Source organism: Mesoplodon mirus, assembly GCF_964341445.2.
Source record: "Mesoplodon mirus genome assembly, chromosome: 2".
Lineage (NCBI taxonomy): Eukaryota > Metazoa > Chordata > Mammalia > Artiodactyla > Ziphiidae > Mesoplodon > Mesoplodon mirus.
The window spans coordinates 87,613,940-87,636,000 of NC_138977.1; the positions used below are offsets into that span (position 1 = coordinate 87,613,940).

Below are 22,061 nucleotides of genomic sequence, written 5' to 3' on the forward strand. Positions count from 1 at the left end.
GAAATAGCATCAAAAATATTTACATATAAATTAACCAAGTATATATAAGTTCTATGCATTAGTCCAGTTCTCCAGAGTAACAGACCAGTTGTGTGTGTGTGTGTGTGTGGAAGGCAATCTGCTTTAGTCAAAGTCTAATGATTTTTTTTTTTTTTTTTTTTTTTTTTTTTGCGGTATGCGGGCCTCTCACTGTTGTGGCCTCTCCCGTTGCGGAGCACAGGCTCCGGATGCGCAGGCTCAGCGGCCATGGCTCACGGGCCCAGCCGCTCCGCGGCATATGGGATCCTCCCGGACCGGGGCACGAACCCGTATCCCCTGCATCGGCAGGCGGACTCTCAACCACTGCGCCACCAGGGAGGCCCCAAAGTCTAATGATTTAAATGTTAATATCTAAAAAATACTTTCACAGTGAAATACAGACTGGTGTTGATTATGTACCTGTATACCATGGCACAGCCAAGTTCACATAAAATTAGCCATCACATTTCTATATTAAGGACTACACAACACTAATAAAATATATTAAAGAAGATCTAAATAAATGGAGAAATATACCATGCAAATGGCTTGAAAGACTCAACAGATATAAGACAATAGATATAACTTCTAACAAAATTAATCTACAAATTCAATGCAATCGTAATCAGAAACACAGCAAACATTTTGGTAGACTTTGCCAAGCTGATTCTAAAATTCACATGGAAAGACAATGGAACTACACTAACCAAACAATCCTGAAAAAGAACAAGGTTAGAAGATTCACACTCCCCATTTCAAGACTTACTATAAAGCCAAAGCAATTATGACAGTGTGGTGTTGGTGAAAGAACAGACATATGTTAGTGGAGTAGAATAGAAAGTCTAGAAATAAACCAAGATGAATACAGTCAATAGATTTTTGCAAAGGCAACTTAATAAAAAGGGATAGTCTTTTCAACAATTATTGCTGGAACTGCTGGACATCCTTATTTTAAAAAAAATGAATCTCCACCTACAACTCATATTTTATTCAAAAATTAACTCGTAATAGATCATAGATGTAAATGCAAAATGTCAGACTAAAATTTCTCAAAAAAAACATGAAAAATAAGATGATATCTGTAAGATTTTGGGTTTGATAATAAGTATTTTTATGACACCAAAAGTAACATACATAAAAGGAAAAATAAAACTTGCTAATTAGGACCTCATCAAAACTTAAAACTTAACTTTTGCAAAGGATACTGTTAATGAAAAGACAAGCTACAGACTGAAAGAAAATATTTGCAAATCACAGAGGATTAAACATTTGTATGTACAATATATTAAGACCTTTTAAAACTCAATAATAGAGATATGGGGATATATGTATATGTATGGCTGATTCACCCTGTTACAAAGCAAAAACTAACACACCATTGTAAAGCAATTATACTCTAATAAAGATGTTAAAAAAAAAACCCTCAGTAATAAGGGGAAAACTCCACAATAACAAATAACTATTTTAAAAAGATGTAAAAGATATAAACAGACATTTCACCAAAGTATATATACAGGTGGTAAATAAGCATAGAAAAAAAGTCTCAACATCCTTAGGCATTAGGAAAATAAATTTAAACTACAATGAGGTATTACTATATACCTATTAAAACGGCTAAAATTAAAACAAATGAACAAATCCTGACCGATCAAAATCTGCTGAAGATGTGAAGCAATAAGAACTCTCATTCATTGAGGGTGGGAATTCAAAATGATATAGACACTTTGGAAAATGGTTTGGCAGGTTCTCATAAAGTTAAACATATATTTACCATATGACCCCATAAGCATTAGACTAAATAAATAGAATATTACTAAGGAAATAAAAGATTTGAATGACTCTATTAATCAGCCTGATCTAACTGACATTTATGGAACTCTCCACCCAATCATTTAAAAATAAATCATACATTGGACCATAAAACTAGTCACAGTAAATTTAAAGTGTTCATATCACAAAGATTACATTTCATGACTACAATACAGTTAACTTAAAAATTATAGAAAAACTAAGTAGCCCTATATGTACTAGGGAAATTGCACTTGTAACTTAACAACTCCCCACAAAGACTACTGTAGGACAAATTGCTTTACTGATAATTTTACCGAACTTATAAAAAAGAAACAATACCAACCCTGCCAGAACAATTTTACAATGAGAGGAAGAAATACATCACAGCTCATTCTTTGAGTCCAGAATTACCCTGAAATCAAAACTAGACTAAGACATTATTAGAGAAAAAAAGCTACATAAAAATCAACATTAAAACTTTATCAATATATTACAGCCAAATCTAGAAATATATAAAAAGGAAAATAAATCATATGTAAGTAGGTCAGAATCAGGGCTTTTGCGTTTGAAAACCAACCAATGTGGTGCACAATTATAAGATAATAAAGTAGAAAAAATTATGTGTCGATAACTGAAGAAAAAGCTAAGAGACTGGATGAGCCTCAGAATCTGAATATAAACTCTGCACATAAAATTCTTGATTAATTACTAAATTGCAGGCTCAGGTAAGAGCTGGGAGGCTAGACAAAAGAGGAAAAAGAAAAACGAAGAAAGATAAAGAGAGAAGAAGGAAGAAGAACAGGAGAGAAGAGGAGGAGGACAACGAGGCAGTAACAGCAACTGGAAGCTGAAGAAAAGTATCAGCTGCTGAACACTGCAGGAGAAACAGATTTCAAAATTTGATTCCAAACAAGTTAACTTATAAGGACCTTTTCCTCTTTTTTTTTGAAGAACAAAATCATCATCATCATCACTGAAAGAAAAAAGGAGTTTCTAAATTACTAAAGTATATTACTTACGATGTCTACTTTTCCATCAAAAATTATTAGGCAAGCAACAAAACAAGAATAAACGCAAGAGACTGTGACCCCTATTCATGAAATAATCATTTAATCGAATCTGACTCTGAATGGCCACAGATGCTAGACATACCAGGCAAATAATTCAAGGAAGTTATTATAAATATGTTCAAAGAATTAAAGGGAGACATTCAAAACTTAAAGGAAAATATACTTCAATCTATGAACAGATATAGAATCTTAGCAGAGAAATAGAAACTATAAAAAAGAATGAAATGGAAATTCTGTGTCTGAAAAGTACAACTGAAATTTACTACATGGGGTCAACACCAGTTGAAGAAGAATCAGTGAATTTGAAAATAGATCAATGGAATGAATAAAATTTGAACAACACAGACAAAAAAATGTAGAATTTAAACAAAGGCTCAGAGACTCTGGGGTAACATAAAATGATTCAATGTACATTTCACTGGAGTACCAGGAGCATAGAGACAAAAAGTGAAAGAAAAATATTTCAAGAAATAAAGGCTGTAATAATCTTCACAAACTTAGTATAAAGGAAAAAAAGAAAAAGTAATATTAACTTACATATCCAAGAAGTTTAACAAACTCCCAGTGGGATAAACACAAAGAAAATCACACTCAGGTACTTCACAGTCAACTTCTGAAAGCTACAGATAAAGAGAAAACCCTGGAAGCAGGGGGAAAATTGATACATTACATAGATGTTGACAGTGATGCAATCAATGATGGGCTTTATATCACAAACAGTGGATGACAGAAGACAACAGAATGGCATGCCCAAAGTACAAAAGGAAAAACAATTCAGCTAAGAACTAATCTATATCCAGTGAAACTACTCTTCCAAAATGAAGTTGAAATACACTTTTTAAAAAATGAGTTAGCAGTAGATCTTTACTAAAAGAAATGCTAAAGGAAGTCTGGAGGATTGAAGAGAAATGATACCAAATATCAGCTTGGATATATAGGAAGAAAAGTAAACTGTACATATACATATAGTATGTATACGTCTATCTCTGTGTATGCATATACACATATACATGTATACATGCATATATATGTATGTATGTATATATATAAATTTTCTATTAATTCTTTAAAAACATTATGTTGAGTATAAACAGAAGTGAAAAAGAATGTTCACACTGCATGATCTCATTTATATGACATTCTAGAAGAAACAAAACTAATCTTTATTGACAGAAAACAGATCATTAGTTGTCTGGGGCTGGGGATGAAAGGCAGAAATTGACTGCAAAGGGTCATAAGGGAAGTTTTTGGTGTGATGGGAATTTTCTATAACTTCATTGTGATGCTGAGCACACAGATGTATATACTTATCAAAATTCTTCATACTGTACTGTCAGCATGGGTACATTTTACTGTATATAAATTATACCTTATTAAATTTGATTAAGAAATACATAAAGCAAAAACTACTGATTTGACAAAACATAAAGGATTTCTGTTCAATGAAGAATACTATAAGCAAAGTTATATATACTACCAAATGTAAAATAGACAGCTAGTGGGAAGCAGCTGCATAGCACAGGGAGATCAGCTCGGTGCTTTGTGACCACCTAGAGGGGTGGGATAGGAAGGGTGGGAGGGAGACGCAAGAGGGAGGAGATATGGGGATATATGTATATGTATAGCTGATTCACTTTTTTATAAAGCAGAAACTAACACACCATTGTAAAGCAATTATACTCCAATAAAGATGTAAAAAAATTTTTTAATTAAAGAAAAAAGATATTAGAGACTAGGAGAGATGCTTGCAAACTATTAATTGAGAATATACAAGGAACTGATAAAAATTAACCAGGGAAAGACAAGAAATCCAAAAGAAGGAATGAACTAAGGCTGCATATATGAAAAAGAGGCTCATCTTCACTACTACAAATTTCAAAACACCAGTTTTCAAAGTGATAAAAATCAAGAAGTTGGATAGTACAAATGTTAGAAAGTATAAGGGTGAAATTAAGCTGCCAGGTTTTGCTGTTAGGCCTGTAAATTGTTTCAGGAAAGCAATCAGGAAGTACTTAGTAAAATTACATGTACATGTGACCTACAAAATCCTCTTCTGGTAATAGTAAGTGTCAATCATAGGAGATAAGATGAATAAAATGTGGTATATGCATGAGATGAAAGTCAAGGTAACAATCAAAAGGATAAATTTAGATGCACAGTAGAATAAATCACAAGAAAAAATAGTGTTGAGTAGAAAACCTATTAAACAGAATAAGATGATTAATAATAATTTATGTAAACTAAAAACACACGAACACATACATAGAGTAAGCCTATATAATTTTAAAGGTTACATTCAACTCAAAGACTAATATGTGTATGAGTGGAGAGGAATGCCAGTGGAGATGAGGAATCAAGTAAAGGTAGTGATTATGAAAAAATAAAAGGAGAGAGGCCTTGCACAGATTGATACCAGAGAAGTATAATTAATTTTCTGAATAAAGGAAAAAATGTATTTGTTACATTGATGCTTCTCAACACTTATGTAATGTTGTGTCCATATCCTTATATCTGAGCTATTACTCCTTTCTCAAGTGATAGCCTGAACTACGAAGACAACACTAGTATCCTAAGCATGTGCTTTGGATTACTGTCTTTCTACATATCAAAATGGATACAGCATTCTTTGGGGAACATCATAGGATCATTTCATCACTTATTCCTCTCTAAAGAGAATATATTTATTTATCATGGTATGTGACATACTGCCAAGACTCATCTCATTTTACATTGAAAAATATGCCAAGAATCATGATTCAGTTTAGATGAACATTATGAAGTAACAGTATCCCTCATTTCACAACAATTATTTGGTGACTGGGAGTAAGTGTATCTTATGTTGTCTAAGAATAATCTACAAGTCCACTGGAAACCTATTTTCTACCTCAGCTTGTACCCACTTTTATTCTATTACAAAAATATTTGATATCTTTATTTCCATGTGCAATTTTTTTCAGGTAAAATTCTATTAATAATAGTTTTATTAAAGTATGTCATCATGAAGTTCTTTCTCTAGTGGAAGAGATAAGACATATATGAATAGCTATAAGGAAAGCAATGTGTCATAAATGATACCCCTTCCTTTAAGGAATGAAGAAATTATTAAAGAAGAGGATCAGAGAAGTTTGTGGAAGAAATATCATTTAAGTTGTACCTTGATGTAATGGAGAATTCACATATTCTGAGATGCAGGAGCAAGATATTCCAAGTAAAGAGAACAAAGGGAGGTAAGAAAATAAAGAGTATGTAAAGGAACTGCAAGTATTTCAGTTCACACAATATGCTGTACCATATGGGGAGCCATATGAAATAAGATAGCAAAATTAAGTCAAAAGGCAGATCACAGATAAAGAATTTGAACTTTATTACATACAATTTGGATAAAAGGTCCTGGTATGTCAGAAACAAAGTTAGGGATATTAATCAGTTCCATGGGAAGAGCTTGTAGAAGAAATGAAATGAAATATTAGTTAGAAAGTTATGACAATTGTCCTACCAAGAGATAAAGAGAGCTTGAATTAGGGGAGATGCTATGCAAATAGAGACAAGAGGAACAATGTACAAAGAAATTTTTTTCTAGGAAATGGAAAGCCATTGGGTAAGGGAGATAAGAAGTAAGTTAAAATGACTTTTTTTTCCTAGTCTAAGTGACTGGTAGTACCACTTAGCTCATTACTAGAAAGAAAAAAAGGTGGAAGACCAGGTGCGAAATAATAGTAAGTATAAATATTTGTGTATATATATATATATATATATATATTTGCCCCTGGTTCCTGCTACTATTTAGTCTTTTACCCCAGTTTCTAACACAGAGCTCCCAAAACACTTATAATTTCCTGAGTGATGGAAACACCTTTTGTTCTAATGAGGTGACTCCTGATGGGCACCTGGATGGGAGCTGGTCATGAGAAAGCAAGTCATGATTAGAAGCTAGGAACATTCAACCCCACCCCACCCCCATTCGCTAGAGAAGGCAGAGGGGTTGGAAATTGAGTTAATAATTGATCATGCCCACATGATAAAGCCTCCATATAAATCCCAGAAGTACAGGGTTCAGAGAGCTTATAGGTTGGTGAATACATACACATGCCAGGAGGATGGCACACCCAACTCCACAGAGACAGAAGCTCTTGCATGTGGGACTCTTCTAGGCTCAACTTATGTATCTCTTCATCTGGCTGTTCATTTGTATTCTTTAAAATATCCTTTATAATAAATTGGGAAGAGTAACTAAACTGTTTTCTTGGGTTCTATCAGCCACTCCAGTAAATTATCGAACATGAGGAGGGTATCATGGGAACCTCTTAATTTGTAGTCAAGTTGCAGGTAGCCTGGGGACCTACGACTTGCACTTGACTTCTGAAGTGAGGGGAAGTCTTGTGGAACTGAGCCCTTAATCTGTGGAATTTTTACGAACTTTGGTTAGTGTCAGAATTTAATTGAATTGCATCAACATCTGACATGTTGGAGAACTGGTTACTGTGGGGAAAAAAACACACACACGCATTTGATGGTCAGAGCAGTAGTAGAGTTGTGCGGAAATACGGGACTTTTTCCTTTCTGGGCATTGGGTTTAGCAGAAGATAAGAAAATGTACTCTGGACTTAATGAGTTTTAAGTGCCTAAGGCAACCTTAACAGGAAATGTTCAAAGGGTGATTGTATTAGTTAAGGTAATGGAAGCTGCTGTAACAGAAAAACCTTGACATTTAATGGCTTAACACAATAAATATTTATTTCTTGTCCGTGCAGTCTAGTAAGGGTGTAGGAGAGGGTAGGGAGTCTTTCACAGGTATTCAGCAACTTTGGCTTAAAAGTTTCTACCGTCTTTAACAAAGGGCTTCCACTGTTTCTCTGGGTAATGGAAGGCATATTGTTAAATTAAAGTAGAATTCATCAGAAATGATGCACCATGCTGTTTATTGCTACATTGTTTATAATGTCAAAGTTAGCAACCAAATGTTCTTCTAGTTTCCTGTAATGAAAATGGATTGTTTTCAGAATCAGAACAAATGAAATAACTGTTTTGAGATACACCAATACATCTCTCTCTCTCTCTCTCTCTCTCTCTCTCTCTCTCTCTCTCTCTCTCTCTCACACACACACACACACACACACACACTCATACATACACACACACGTAAATTCTCACTTATACTCAGAGGGCAGACCACTGGAGAAAGGCAATGGAAGAATGGTCCGTTAGCTGCATTTGAGACAGTAAGCATGCCTGGTCCTCTTATTGATTTAGAAGAAGTGAAAGAAATGGCTTTTACTAGGAAAAAGAAAACAACTCACTGAATAGGATATAGCTTCTTAAAGAAAACTCAACTACTAACCCAGCCTTTAAGTGCATTAGGTAGTGTAAGTCCGTTTATGTCTTAGGCCATAAGACATATACATGCAATACCTACAATAGGCAAATTCGTAACAATGCAAAGTAGATTAGAGATTACCAGGGTCTGGGCAGAATAAGGAGTTATTGCTTAATGGGTACTGAGTTTCTCTTTGGAGCAACGAAAAAATTTTGGAAATAGACAGTGGTGATGGTTGTACAATATTGTGAATGTAATTAAAGCCACAAAATTGTACACTTAAAAATGGAAAATTTTATGTTATATATATGTCACCACAATTTTTAAAAATGTTTTAAAATGAGTGTATAGAAGTTGGCTTATAACTACTGGCTGCTATTTTAAAGTTAATTAATTTATACTTACCTAATTGATGAACTCGCTTCTTTTCTACCTGATTCTAAAGCATCCTAGAAGGGTTCTGACAGTTTGTATTTTAAGCATTTCATTTCTTTTTTTTAACTCATAAAATGATTTTATTATTTTATTATTTTTTTACATTTTAAACCGCATATTCTTTAAAAAATCAAGTGGTTTTTAATAGGTTTATGAGATAAAACACAAGCCTCCTGCTGTTCCTGCCCTGTTCCTGATTCTTACTCCCGTGAGGACACTATTTTAATAATTTTAGGGCTGCTTCTTTTATATCTTCCAAATTTTTATTTTAGTCCTTATTTCTGAGAGTTCAATTAAATTTTAATTTTATTTCCTCAAGTTTTAGAACAAGTTTAACTAACAACAATAATAAATATGTTCTAGTTGATAATAAAATAGAACAATTTGTTTGCTATTGCTCTGAACACTCACACCCACATACCCACAAACACACAAACTCATGTTAATTTCACAAATATATTAATTTTCCTATGTTGTTACAGAAATTAGACTATATATATTATATAGCAATGAGATTTTATATGTGTATGCATGTGTATGTACACATTTAACTCAATGCCCAGCACAGAATAAGTACTTCGTACTGCGTAGTGGTATGACATAAACTATAGATAGAGCTCTGTTTAGACCTACATTAATTTCAAAAAGTAGTGTGCAGAATCAGTTGTGCTTTAAATGGTGTGCTTTAAATAGTTTATTTTAGATTATATCAATCTCCTATGTCCTCTCTTACAAAATTCTTTATATTAATGACTATTATGATGAAAGTATCAATCTCTTCATTATAAACTCAACTACTGAAAAATACTTTTAAGAGTTAAGATTTGAAACAGTTTTCAATAAAACCATTAACTTGAAACTTTATCTAGAATTCTCTATATTCCATTAGTAACATAAGGTGGCAAATCACACAAAACTAATATAAGAGAGTCCCATTACAAACGAAGCCTATGCATTCTTCATCTTTATCCCTCCATCGTACTATAGAATGAGAAGTATGCTTCAGGGTAACGTTTCCAAATGCAAAAAAAAAAAGATTCAGTTCTGATTACATTAAGGGAGAGAAGACAGGATAGCATTTTACTGATGATAAAGAAAGTTGTCAATAACTGAGTCACAAAGGACATTCAGCTCAAATTTTATCAAAGATCCAATGAAATTAGAACACTGTTCTCTAGGCATTCTGTTTAACCAAGTTTTTCCATATTTCAATTTAGTTATAGAAAATATCTGCACTACCTTTTCCAAACATTCTATTTCCTGATAGATCATCTTTTCAGTAATGCCCACTATTGGTCATTTGGCTGCCATTCTTTATTGACACTTGAAGGCAGCTGTGAGTTTAGTAGCCAACTTTAGTTAATTAGAAAAAGATTTGAGGGACTTTCCTGGTGGCTCAGTGGGTAAGACTCTGCACTCCCAATGCAGGGGGCCCAGGTTCGATCCCTGGTCAGGGAACTAGATCCCATATGCATGCCATAACTAAGAGTTCACATGCCACAACTAAGGAGCCCATATGCTGCAACTAAGGAGCTGGCGAGCCACAACTAAGGAACCCGCCGGCCACAACTAAGACCCAGTGCAACCAAACAAATATATAAATAAATAAATATATTTTTTAAAAAAGAAAGAAAAAGATTTGAAATTTTTCAAACTGTTCCTGGCTTCCAATGCATACCGTATTAATCTGTTCAGGCCACTGTAACAAAAAACCATAAACTAAGTTGCTTAAACAACAGAATTTCTCACAGTTCTGGAGGCTGTAAAGCCCAAGATCAAAGTGCTGGCAAATTTGGTTCCTGGTGAGAGCTTTCTTCCTGGCTTGCAGTGTGTCCTAGCTCGCTGTGTCCTCACATAGAGCTCTAGTCTCTTCTTCTTCTTATAATAATTATACTGATAATCCTTATACCTCTAATACTAATTCCACTATGGGGGTTCCACTCTCATGACTTCATCTAAACTTAATAAGCTCCCAGAGGTCCCACCTTTAATACCATCACACTAGAAGTTAAGGTTTCAACAAATGAATTTTGGGGGAACACAAATATTCAGTCCGCAACATATACTTTGCAATTATATTTAATTTGAAGTCAACACAGAACCTTAAACATATTTCTAAGTATCTTCTCATTATAATAACTGTCTCTCTTCATAATTTTATTGAATATTTTAGAATGTTCTCATATATTGGTGTGCATCAGACTCACCTGTGGGAGCCTGCACAACATAAAAATGAGATCCAACCCAAACATACAAATATAGGCACAAATTAATGAAAACATTAACTTGGGTTTTCTATAGATGAAAACTCCTGGCATAAAAAAATCTCTTCCTATATAAATAATCTAAAGAGGATATTGGGAAGCTAAAAAAACACCTCTTAAAATCAAACTCCTTTGCAAATTCATAAGTAATTCCTGATTATTTGTCCTTGATCCCTTTTGGAAATCTAATGCAATCGTCAAGTTATATTCATCAAATATTAATGGCTCACTATAATCACATACTTGTTTATAAAAATCAGGAATATATAATTTTGGGAATACGTTTCATCAACAGGATGAGATAGTGCTCTCAGAAAAGTAATGATGATTAAATATCCACAAAGAGTTTTTTATAACATTCTGTTTTATGTGTTCCTATGCATCCTCATGCTGTTTGCACATTTCAGAAATACCAAAGAGCAAGGTAAGGTTTGGAGAAGGACAATAATAATAATAAACCACAGAACAGATTTATAAGTGAAAAAGATACCAAAGGTCAGAACTCCTCATTCCGAAGGACTGAGGTTGAAATAACTGAAATTACTGTAAACAAAGAAGATATGGATCAAGTGAACATGGGTATTTACTGAATTCTGGATGCATAGAATGTAAATCTAGAAAACAGTATACTCTTTGAAAGCACATTACTGCTTCACAGATGAGGCAAAGCAAGCAAAATAGTTTCTAGGAAAATTTAGGTGAATTCGCATATTCTACATCAGCATCAAATTATGAAGGAAAGTTAAAAGTTATTTAGGTCAAATCCCTATTCTATGACATTTGACATCATGCAAAATAATCATGCTTCCTCAGAGGCAGCACTTTAAAAGTAAAAAAGAAAATATCATCATGAATGAACTACCTATATGTCTTACATTAGAAATAATTTAGATAGTTTGTAATATTATAAGTGATTTAATATAGTTCAGATATAAAAATACATAAAATGCAAACATATCTCATATATATGACATATATATATCTCAGAAAACCACTCTTGATCAAATTTCATTAGAACAGGTAATTAGCATACCTCATTAGATGAAAAGTGCAGATGGAATATGGTCACAGAAGCCAAAATACCTGTTACCTATGTTAGTTGTTCCCTGTTTTTTTCAGGAAGATTGGACTTATGCCCTAGAAGAGTATCTATAATTTTCTATCAGACCCTGGTGGTCATGCATTAATGGACCAAGCATAACTTGGTCCATTAATCCTGAGTAGAGTAAAAGTATGGAGTATTCTGTGATCACACAACATGTCTTGATGCCTTATTGGTATTCATAGCTTCTCTCAAGTGTGTATAGACTGGAGATGGTCAGTCCTTATTATTCAAACCTGGATCACTGGCAGCTTTCCTCTCATTCATCTTCTGGGAAAACTCTGTGTCACAGTTAGAATAAATGGTAATGTGCTCAGTTCTGTAGCTCATCCCAAGACCTGAGAATTCTGAATGGCATTTGGCCCAAACCCAGAAATTTTATTCCACATTGATTTTGCCTTTCCTGAGCTTTTTTTCATTTCAAAATCTGTACCAAAAAAAAATCACCTTAAGATCAAGCACTGAAATCAATGCCAATGTCCCTGGACTCTTCTTGAATCAGGTTCTTTGAGTGTTTAGTGTCTTTTCAAAATATTGACTGATTAAAATTTTTATGCTTTATTTTGAGACCATTTTCTCATTTTAACTCCTTTGAGTTGCTGTGATTTTATAAATAGTGTCCTTATTATGTTCTGCTTCTGGCCTTCCTCACAGACTTCAGCGAGAGTCCTGGAGTCCTGGAGCCTATTTCTGTGCTCTCCTGAGGAGGCTTGTTCCCTAGCTCTCCCTCATTGTGAGTTTGTTCCGGGCTGTTGGCTGCCTGATGCTTTGATGTCTCTCTCCATTAACTAACTCTTGCCTTTCAACAACTGAGCTTGGTTTCTTGTTTACTGACATCCTTGTCACAGCTCTTGGCTTACTACTCTTTGTGTCAGTAAAATCCTTGGCAACTTCCTGTGTCATTTCTTGCCCCTCCTTCTCCACAAATTGCTTTTCACCAGTTTGGCTTTCCATAGACAGCCTGTCAGCAATTCAAAGTGTGGATTTTATCTCTGGTGTCCTAGACCGTGCTCATTTTAATTATTAGTAAGAGGCAGAAGGCTGACACATAAAGGTAAGTAACCACCTACACTGTCACTAAAAAGGCACAAGGATTAAGTCCTGTTCAGGGTGCCTGAAATCTCAGATGAGAGATTCATTTCTCTGATTTTAAAAATTTTGATTTTATTTTTAGGAGAGCTTGATCAAATTGTAAATACTCTCTTCTGTTTACCTTCAGGCTTTTCTATATATACTGCTGTGGCATTTTCCATATTATATATTCTATCTCATATTGTCATAATTAATCATAGTTAATATACAATATCATAATTAATTTTGTTTCTATGCACCCATGAGACTGTAAGCCATTTGCATAGGCATGGTGTTCCAGTCATTATATCTTAGTGTCTAGGGTAGTACATACATGGTGACAGTAGGTCTAAATACATGGTTGTTGAGTTAACAGATATAAAACATAGGTGGAGAGGTGAAAAACTTATACCGCTAACTTCTAATGCATTCATTTTAAATGTAAGAAGTATCAGTTTGGGAAGTGAGTCAGTTGATGCAACAGAAAACTCAAATAACAATGGCTTAAACACAAAACAGTAAATTTTTCTCGTATAATGAGAATTCCAAGGGAAGGAAATTACTGTTATTGATTTGAAAGTTCAAGTATGTCATGGCTAAAATCTCAGTAATATTCCTAACCTTTCAAGGTAGCAAGATGGCTGCTCCAGTTCCAGTCATCATGTGTACTTTCCAGGAACAAGGAAGAAAGAAAGGCCCAGAAGGAAGACAAGACACCATCAACAGCAAGAACACAGAAATTTCCCAGAAATTCCATCAGATTTCTGTTTATATTTCATTGGACAGAATTATGGCACATTGTCTCCCATAACAAAAAGGAGAAAGAGATAATGGGGGGGCTTGTGGGGTTTTTTTTTTCTCTTGACACCACAAGTAAAAAGAAGAAGAGAATGAATATTAAGCCACAAAAAATCACTGTCACAGAGGGGTACTGAGGCATATATGAGTGCTGGGAAAAAGTCAATTTAAGTGAAAATGTAAAAGATTCAATGTAAATGAAAGAGAGCATATAAAGTCAACTGATGGCTGCTTCACCATCTTGCCCAGTAATGGCTGACAGAAGTCAGACATTTTGATCTATAATCTTGAAAGCCTGACTGAGGCATGGGATCTTCATGGGAATCCTAACACAGTATCTTTCTATTCTTCATTAAGCTTCTTCATGCGCTTCATAAATAAAGTTGTCCCGAGCATTTTCTAAATATCTGGCTCTGTGGTACGCTGAATAATATACCATAATACTTGCCTTCAAGCTTTCCACCTTAATCTAAACTTTGTAACAACAGAAGTGAGCATAGGATCTTGCAATTCCCCTGAAGAAGCACTTAGACTGAGTATGTGCTTGTGGAGTGAGAATTTTGTCAGGGAAGGATTGTCTTAGAAGGAGAAAGTGGAGCCCGCCAAATGAAGTGCAGAAGGGTGTTACTGGCATAAAGGCGCATGCATTAGTACATAAAGGCACAGGAAGGCAAAGGAAGTGAAAAGCATTCTGGGATTTGTAATTTTTCAGTGGTGCAAAGCACAGAATTCAGAGGGTAAAGACAATGGTAGGAAGACAAATTAGAAGAGAGTAAGCAAGAACCAAAGGCTCTTTCTGAACAATGAGACAATGAATAATTTTAAGCTGTTATGAGTTCTATGTTTTAGGAAAATTATTCTAGTGTTACTAGGGACAATTTACTGGAGACATGTAACACTGGAGAGAGAGAATTCAGTTAAAGAATTCCAATTGTTCAAATGAAAAATATGAGGGCTTAACCCAAAACAATATCAGAGGATTTGGAAAAAAAGACTGGATTCCACAAACATTAAACAAGTCCAAGAACAAACTCACCAAATGCTGTGTGTGCGCATGTGTGTGGTAGGCAGGCAGGGGAATAAGTGTAGAGGTGGGGCAGAAATGAGGGTAGAAAACTAAAACAACTCCCATTTCTTCACTCATTCATGGATTCAATAATGATGATTGAGTTGATTTTCCTAGTGGCAGTGGTGCTTGGCGTAATGTGCAACCTCAGTAAGACATAATAATATACACAGCTGCTCATATTAATGCCTATACATCTGACCCAAGCACAACATGAGGCAACTTCAACAAGAAAACAGTCACTCAGCCATTGAGAAACCCAACAATGTGCTCTTGAATCATGGTTGAACAGCCTACTTCCTAGAGCAAATCTCAAGGACCAAAGGAATATTATGAAACACTAGATTTTATTAAGCAAAGAACAAGCCTGTTCACACCATGTTTCCATGGTGAGTTACTTAGTAGCCTTCAAAACAACTTATTAGCACAACCAGAAACTTATTATATTAGCCTCTGTAGCAATTAATGAATAAAATCTGGTATCTAAAATATGAGAAAAAATTCTTAAAACATAAGGAAAATGATGCAGTCTTCACAAAGCCAATCCAAGTAATTAGATACTTAAATAAGAACAACAAGGCAAAAAGGAATAGATTGTGGTCCCAGCTCCAGAGAAAACCAGCAGAAATGGTGAGGTGGAAGCATGCAACAGTTCCTAAAATAAGCATTCTATTATCCTGCCTTTATATTCTGCATGAAGGTGCCTTAAGGTTCACCAACCCAATAGTCCTTGTCACTGCTATTAGCTCAATGAAAATAATAACAAAGGATCTCTTAGTGCACTGCCTGGTTTGAAAAAAATTGTATAGAAGAATAAATTCTCAAAATAATTCTGGTTTTCGGACAAGAAGAGCATCCATGTTAAAAGATCCAGCTCTTCTTTTTCAAAAGATTGGTTTCCTGTATGTTTGTGCATTGGGAGATAATCTGACCTTAAGGACAACAAAATCAATAAATTAGCAGAAATGAGTAAGTAGGATTAAAACATATACAAAGCATAGTGTTTATAAGCTCATTTTAAGTCAAAAAGACCTCGATTGGAATCTTGGCCTTTGCACTTACCAGGCTTCTTAGCCTCTCTAAGCCTCATCAATAATATAGAAATAAAAGTACCTAGTTCACAGAATTGTTGTGAGAACTAAATGCTCATGAGGCATCCAGCCTTAAATCTGGCAGATAATAAATCTCAAATACATATTAACATAAAGGATGAATTAACAACATTCTGCAAAGTACTGATTTGCATTCCCCTTTTACGGGAGAAGAGATTAAGGCTCTGAGAGGCTCACTGACTTATCCAAGGTCATGATGCTAATAAATTTGCAAACCAGATTCAAACACAGGGCTACTATGGTAGGTTCGCTGTTCTGATTTTTTTTTATTCTATATTTTAGAAAATTTCCTTTTAACAGGCCAGGACATAATATAAATACTGTGCTAAGCTTATGGCTTCAGAATTCAATTGAAAGAGGGACCATACAGAAGAAAATGAAAGTAAAAGCAGTCTATTCCAAACAGCTTAGTGTGATAGCCCTGTAAATGATCAAGTTTAGAACATAGAACCTATGAGAAATGGTTAAAACGATCACGACAATCTAAGTTTGGAGAAGACACAGTAGGGGGAAACATAATTGCAGTTATCAAATTTACAGAAATGTAGTTTAGAATATTATGCACACTTTCACTTTGCAAGGATGGTTTAATTATTCCCAAAGGACTAAATATTAAATGCAAGAAAAAATGACAGTTATAAAATAGACACCCTGCTGCCAAGTTCGAATGAGAATTTACAGGAGTGGGGGTGATTTTAGGGGATGGATGAGAGGTCTGTTGTGATTCAGGGATGAATTATTATGTTTACATTTGCAAGTTCCGTGGTTATAGGGGGGCTGCTGGGTTGTAAGAAAATCTTAAAACTTGGATTAATTTTTTCACACAATGAATATTTCAAAATCAAAATGCAATGTCTGAATTCTCATGTTTAATTATTAAAATGCCCATGAGTTTACCAAAAAGAAACTGTTCACAGAAATTTGCCATTTAACAAGGTTATTACCACCAAGGAATTTGATTATCCTATAAAATTTTATCTCAGTATATAATTTCACATTTACCAAAGGATATATTATTGGTCATTAACTTTAACTGAAGAAGTTTAGGGATTACTATTACCAAATTCTACTTTCAAGCTAACCACTGATTCCAGATATAAACATGGATAATGGCAAGGAAAAAATTAAATTCATATTTCTAGATAGTTACATACCACACTGGTCAGGTCAGCAGAGTATAAAAAGAAGGTCTATCACCATCTAATAGCAAAATGAGGTTTTAAAAAGTGTCTAATATAGATAAGCAACAAGGATATACTGTACAGCACAGGGAATTACAGCCATTATCTTGTAATAACTTAAAATGGAGTAAAATTTGCAAAGATATTGAATCACTATACTGTATACCTGAAACTAATATAATATTGTAAATCAATTATGCTTCAATAAAAAAGAATTCAATAAAAATTTTTAAAAATTAAAAAAATAGTGCCTAAATTTCTCATAAACATAATTATACAATCACACCAGGGGGCGCTCTTAACACTGAAATGATGGATGACATTTTAAAACATGTGGTGGTCTTAGCTGGCCAAAGTAAAGATTTTTCTAAGCACGTATAGTACTTGCAACAAGTGCTTATCTCTCCAAAATGTTTGCTGGCAATACACATATTTTATTTTTCATCCAACTGATTGCACTGTTAAGACTATCAAGTTAGTCAATCAAGTAAAACTTTTTCGACGGATAGGAAATATCTTATTTTGGAAACATTTGTTTATTTAGACTGGCATATATCTCTTATACTTTCTGTGGTTGGACTAATTCTGAATAATAAATAGAGTGCTTAAGAGTACATACAACTTTTTAAAACGGTTTTGTTGTCAATTTTATTTTTTACAAAATTTCTTATCAGAACTTTTTCTTTCTTTCTTTCATAAAAAAGGAGGGATCCTCAAAATTATCTAAAATTGACATAGTGAAATTCTAATCTCAGCACCATGGGCCTTTTCCATATTTTGTCATTACCTGATAGGAACTCTGAAGCTCAGATGCTCTCCTCAGAAAGTTCAAGATTCAGATTCCTAAAAATATAATTAGAAAATTAGTGTGAGATTTCAAGGGAACAGAAAAAGGCAAAAGGTAAGGGTGGGCTATATTACCCAGAGAAAATCACCATAGACTACTCCACCAACAGTAAATATTTTTATACGAGTGACACCTGATTAAATAAACTTTAAGAAATAACTTAAAGTACAAAGGAAAGAATTGCAAAGTATTTGAAAGGAAGAGGACATAGTCACCTGTCTTCCTAGAGTGATACAGAAGGAGTCTGTAAATTTTTCTCGACCCATGTAGTTGAGATCACCCCCTTTCATCTGTCAGCTGCCTCCATGAGTTACTATCCACCTGTGCCCAAGCTCAAATAGGGAGAGTTCTGATCAAGGTTCACCATATGTGTATGGAGAATAGGGAGCTACCTCTTCCATGTGAGTTCAGGGGAACAAGCATGAACCTCTCTACTGTTTGTGCCATAAATCAAATTCACCATCATACTAATGTCTCAAATTCTAGTGATAGGAACAATTTTTTTCATTCTGTAAGGTAAAAATACACCTGGAGAAAATGATACATTTATTTATTACTTTAGAAAGTATACGTGGATGATAGGAAGCCCTACCTACCCAGAAACAGATATTAACACAGTTTTCCAAAACGTGGGTGAGGGACTTCCCTGGTGGCGCAGTGGTTAAGAACCCGCCTGCCAATGCAGGGGACACGGATGCAAGCCCTGGTCCAGGAAGATCCCACATGCAGCAGAGCAACTAAGCCCGTGTGCCACAACTACTGAGCCTGTGCTCTAGAGCCCGTGAGCCATGACTACTGAGCCTGTGTGCCACAACTACTGAAGCCTGTGCACCTAGATCCCGTGCTCCGCAATAGAAGCCACTGCAATGAGAAGCCAGCACACCACAACAAAGAGTAGCCCCGGCTCGCCACAACTAGAGAAAGCCTGTGCACAGCAATGAAGACCCAACGCAGCCAAAAAATTAATTAATTAATTAAAAACAAACAAAAAAATGTGAGCGAGAAGGAAAGAAAAAAAGAACATTGGATGAAAAAAGGACAGGTCCCAGAGGAGAAAACCCTGCAGAGAGAGTATGTTAGGAGGAGTTAGGTGACTACCATTATCAGCATTACTCCTTAATCTTTGTACGGAGAGGTTCACTAAGGCAAATGCAGCCTTGTTTGGTGAGAGGCAACATCTGACATGAACCAATCTGGCATGTTGCAAAGCCACAAGAGTTTCCATCAATAGCAAAGTCAGAGAGCGGTGGTGTTGGAGTTTCATGTGGTCCATCCTGTTAGAAGCAGGCCCGGAGCCAGCTGGTAGAAAATGGAGATAAGAGGTTACTTCTCCCCATTAGGACTCCAGTTGCCAGAGAGCCACCAAGTGCCCTATATTTTAGATCAGGTCCTAGTGTTACCTGAAGATAAGTACACTAACCAAGAAATGGCAAATTAAAAATAAAGAATTAATAAATTGGATGTTGGATATGAGAGAACAGGAAGAGTCAGGATGACACAAAAGTTTTTGATCTGAGCAACTGAAAGAACAGAGCTGCCATTTAGTGCGACTGGGAAACCATGGGAAAAGCAGGTTATTTTTACTTTTAGGGGAAATAATTATTTTGACTTTGGATATATGAATTTTGAGATGTCTATCAGAAGAGGAACAATATAAAGAAAGCAGTGGCTATATCAGTGTGGAGTTTAGAGAAGGATATCAAGCTTTAAATATAAAACAGGGTTGTCCAATCACTGACAGTATTTAAAGACATGAGATACAAGAGGAAGTGAGTACAGAGAGAGAAGATGGATGACAGAGACTAGCCCTGGGGTGGGCAGACTCTTAGGTGCCTTGATCATCCCTGCCTCCTGGTAGTCATGCTCTTGTATGATTCCCATTCCCTAGAGTGTGGGCAGGACCTGTAACTTGCTTCTAACCAGTAGAATATATGGCAGCATGCAGGTGATTGACACTGTGTGATCACATTATTACAGTGCCAATTGTGCTGGAGCTTTTTCCCTCACTAGCTGACTTTTGTGAAACAAGCAGCCATATTGGTGATAGTCTTAAGAAAATAAATTCTGCCAACGACCTGTTTAAGCTTGGAAATAAATCCTTCTCTAGTCAAGCATTCAGATGATACCTCAACGCCAGCTGACACCTTGACTGCAGTCTTACAGAAGACCTAGTTAAGCTACACTAAGCTTCTGACCCAAAGAAACTGTGAGATAATATATATCTGTTGTTTAAAACCACTGAGTTTTAGGTAATTTGTTATGCACCAATAGAAAAGTAATGCAAGACCCGAGATACTACAAAATTTAGAGGTGAGGGAGCTATGAAAGAGCCAGGAAAAGACAAAAGAAGAGAGGCTGGTGAGGTAGGAGGAAAACCAAGAGAAAAGCATTTCTCCAAGAGACTTATTGCCAGCTTCCTCAGAGAAATCTGACACATAGATAAAGAGCAAAGAAAAAGTTGAGTCCCCTGACCTGCTAGAGGCTCATGTGTAATCACTACTAAAGGTACACAAGAAGCCAGGCAGAGCCACCTCCATTCCAGCCATGGAGTCCTTTACTTTACCCCTTCCTTGAAGAAAGTGGTAAGAGCCAGTGATTCTACGTGGGTACTGGTAGAAGCCAGAAAGCATTCAGTTCTTTCTGCTCTAGGTGGTCATTCACTAAGAATATTAATCCTTTCATTGAAACATTTACAGCTGCTTTTTAGCAATGAGTTTCCTTACAGATGTTTTTGAGGGGGTGGGCTCTAGTAGTCTAGCCAGCTCATTGGTGATCACCATTGAAAGGGACATGAGCAGCCAAGTCCGAGCCACCTCCACTTCAGCCTCCTTCCAAGGAGAAAGTGGTAATTGGAACTGCTAAGTAAAAGACATGCATCCTTATTCGGCTCCCTGGAAGACCCAATTAGTGCCAGAGTTGTGCTACTTCACTGTTTATAAGGCTTTGAAAGTTGGTATTTCAAAACTGGCTAACACTTAATACTAATCAAAGTCAGTTCATTTTAATTACTAAGTAGCTAACATAACCTATTTTTAAACTTTTGTTTTTAGATATGCTTAGATTGGCTTTTAATGTGCATGTTTTTTTTTAAATCAATACAACCAAATCTAATGAGCATGTATTATGTGAAAGGCCCTGAATTAACTAGGTATAGCTCAGTGAAAGAAGCTGCCTTGCTGCTTTTTGTATATCTATAATTCATATGCAAACTTATACTATTTATAAAGCAGTGTCACACAATCAAAGACTATGTTGTGCCCTAATGTGACTAGTATTCAGCTTTTATCTAGGTTTATCTACAGTGAGCATCCTATTTCCCTATAGTGCTTTGAAAGCAATTTCTTTCCTATTCATTCATTCAATGAAGATATACTGAGCAGTCACTTAGTTACATAGAGGGGCAAATTGGATAAAAAATGCACAAGTATTCAACGTTCCTGTTCTATAAGAACAATGCTATCCCAAATGTGCCAAACATCTCCCTTTTCATTTATGTCCTCAATATACTTTATCAATGTATGTGTGTATACATACACACATATATATGTGTGTATGTGTATATATGTATATATAAATATACACACACACACACACACACACACACATTTGACTCTTAAACAACACAGGGGTCAGGGGTGTCAACCCTCAGTGCAACTGAAAATTCTTCTGTGCCTTTACAGTCAGCCTTCTATATCCATAGTTCCTCCATATTCTCAGTTCCACATCTGTGGATTCAACCAACCTCGGATCACATAGTACTGTAGCATTTACTATTGAAAGAAATCTGCCTATAAGTGGACCTCTGCAATTTAAATCTGTGTTGCTCAAGGGTCAATTATATATATAAACATATACATATATATATACATTTACTCTGCCTGCTATATAGTGTATATACATATATATGTATGTATGTGCATATATATATATATTTATTGTATATTTATCTGTAGATACTCTGCTAACCTAGCAATACAACCCTTGCATCATCA

General features: G+C 35.2%; 1 protein-coding gene across 1 annotated transcript in view; it reads right to left on the reverse strand.

Annotated features, from left to right (window-relative positions):
• The window catches only part of COX7B2 (cytochrome c oxidase subunit 7B2), a 164,981-nt gene that overhangs the window by 62,056 nt on the left and 80,864 nt on the right, over positions 1–22,061 (reverse strand). The window contains exon 2 of the mRNA XM_082602473.1: positions 18,010–18,065. The gene's annotated coding sequence lies outside the window, so the exon portion shown is untranslated. The remainder of the gene's footprint in view (positions 1–18,009; positions 18,066–22,061) is intronic.